Source organism: Egretta garzetta, unplaced genomic scaffold (genome assembly GCF_000687185.1).
Source record: "Egretta garzetta isolate BGI_Z169 unplaced genomic scaffold, ASM68718v1 scaffold193, whole genome shotgun sequence".
NCBI classification, from domain to species: domain Eukaryota; kingdom Metazoa; phylum Chordata; class Aves; order Pelecaniformes; family Ardeidae; genus Egretta; species Egretta garzetta.
Genome location: NW_009259117.1, coordinates 82,611 through 85,285, shown reverse-complemented (window position 1 = coordinate 85,285; position 2,675 = coordinate 82,611).

Genomic DNA, 2,675 nt, shown 5'->3' with positions numbered 1-2,675 from the left:
GGTACAGCGGGTTAACTGGGCAAGTTGCATACCTGGAGCTGGACCAAGAACTTAGTTATGCTGCGTTTCCCGAGTCTGAAGTTAAGCCACAGGCTTGACCCATAACTGTGTATAAGCATACATATGTTTAAGTCTAGTCATCGAGATGAATTTTTATGTTTGGGGGCCTATTTGGTTATTTCAGCCTGTTTTAAGTGTTACAGCTGTCCTTTCATCTAGCCACATTTTGTTCCTTGGTTTGGCTGTACTGACTAAATGAACTAAAAACCACTTAAAACTTTATTTTTAATACCAAGGGCACAGTGTCCCAATGCCCTGTAATGGATGTGGCCGCCAGCTGCTTTGGGAAAGGCTCTGCCCTTCTCTGCCCTGGCACTGTTGGGTCAGACCAAGCAATCGCAGTCCCAGGGCCCGGCTTCCCTTGGTGAACACAGCTCTGTCCCCAGCTGGGGCTGTCTAACCCCGGTAAGCCCTCAGAGTCGCCCATCCCCCTCACCTTACGTGCGGCTGGTGTATGCACCAGCACCGCATCTGGCACTGGCAACCACAGAGGGGTTCCCCCCATCCAGAAAGTGTTAGAGCCACAAGCACTGCCATGGGTGCTGTTAGCCTGTGGTCATGGCTGGATCAGGCAGAGACCATCCGTAATATGTGACCAAAAACTAGTGAGTGCTGCCCACATTCATGCCTTCTCCCTGGCACCTTGCTGAGAACAGATGCCCAGCTTAGCGTAGACATACAACAAAAAACTAATGATCAGTTATTCCTCATTCTCTAACAGACTTCATAAACTACTATCACAGAATCACTGAATCATTTGGGTTGGAAAAGACCTTTAAGATCATCAAGTCCAACCGTTACCCTAACCCTGCCATCCCACCACTAAACCATGGCCCTAAGCACCTCGTCTGCCTGGCTTTTAAATACCTCCAGGGATGGGGACTGGACCACTTCCCTGGGAAGCCCATTCCAATGCTTGACAACCCTTTCGGGGAAGAAATGTTTACTAAAAATTTGAAAATCGTGAACGCGTTGCCTTTCTCAAAGTCCAAACCTAACATATAAACTTTTATGTTTCATCTTATAAGCCATCCACTAGCATCCTCTCCTCATTAGGGACTTTTTTTAAGCCTTTCTTTCTAATACTTGACTTTTTTTTTTTCCAGAGAATTTACAGAAAATCTGTAACAGTTTCTAGGTTTTATTTCCAGATTTTAGATTTAGCACATCCAGGTATAAGGCTAGGCATCTGTATTAAGATAACACTTTTTACTGATAAAAACCAAAGTTCACAGATAGATTTACAAGTAATGGCACAGATACTCATTAACTTCATACCTCTGTCATTCTAGTCACCATTAATTGAGCAAAATACTAAAGGTAAGATGTCATCACCAATGATCACTTCATTTACAGTCCTGAATGACAGGAAAGATGAGAGCATTGACAGGGCTGACAGTGAATTTGGGAAGGAGGGTGTCTTAGGTAAGATCAGGGGTCCAATTTTGGTCACTCTAAATTAGAATTTACATGGAGACATTCAGGAACAGGCACCAAAAGAAAGAGTGAAAGGCAAGGTTGACTGAAAGGAGAAAAATTGTGACGGGAGATGTAGATCTGAGAGTTATTTGTATAAAAATGGACATTAAACTGTCTATGTGGATAAGCTGCTGAGCCATTGACTTTGCTGCCAGGAGAAGTAGAAGGTCCGGAGGGTGTTCTGCAGAAGAAGATGAAGAGGGCAAAGGAGGAAAGTGATAACTGAAGGGGAAGAGTAAGAGAAGCAGAAATTTCAAGAAAGGCTCACAAGTCCAGGGATTCGGTCAAAGGATGAGTAGAGACTGCTTTATAATATCCATCCTCATGAAGTTATTTTTGTTACCACTGTGTGGCACTAAACGCAGCCTTTTCATCAGCCACCGAGCCCAAATTCCATGTACCGCTATTGAGGCAGAATGTAAAGAATTTGTGTTAAGATTTTAAAAATTTCAGAAAGGTTCTTAACATCATGGCAATTTTCTCTCCAAACAAACACTGTATGTCCCATGGAGAGTATTTCACTGATGGCAGTAGAAGCAGCAGGAGCCGAGAGGCTCCATCTCTCGGGCTTTTGGTAGGGTTTAGCACCCCAGTTTCACCCTGGTGAAAGTTGTTTCCCCTTCTTTGTAAATCACAAATCCCTTGTGCAATTTATTGTAGTGTCCTTCTACACCTCACTGAGATTGCTTTTAAAACGCATCTTTTAAAGAGCATATTGGTGAAAAGCTCCTGTCTTGTCAGCCAAGAGATTCACCTTATTACTCCATTTTATTTATCAGATTTTTAAACCATGCTGTTCAGCAGTGAGAGCTGTATATCGTTGTGAGCAATACTGTAATTTACCCCACATCTCACGCTTATTTCCAAAACTTCCTTTCCCTGGTGTCCGATACCCACACAATTTAATTCATTCTCTAATGCCATTTTGCCCATTTTCCTGATCTGGAGCAGGTTTTATCTGTGCTCGTACGGCATTTGAAGACTTGGTTTACTCTGCTCATGCATGGAGCTGCTTTGTAACCGCTCCACCTCCCCAGATGGGAACCAACCAGCCATGATGAGCTCAAGCACCCTTGCTTCCGTGAAGGAGCGCGTACCTGAGCCATCCCTCTCGCCAGCAGCGGGATGATGGTGAA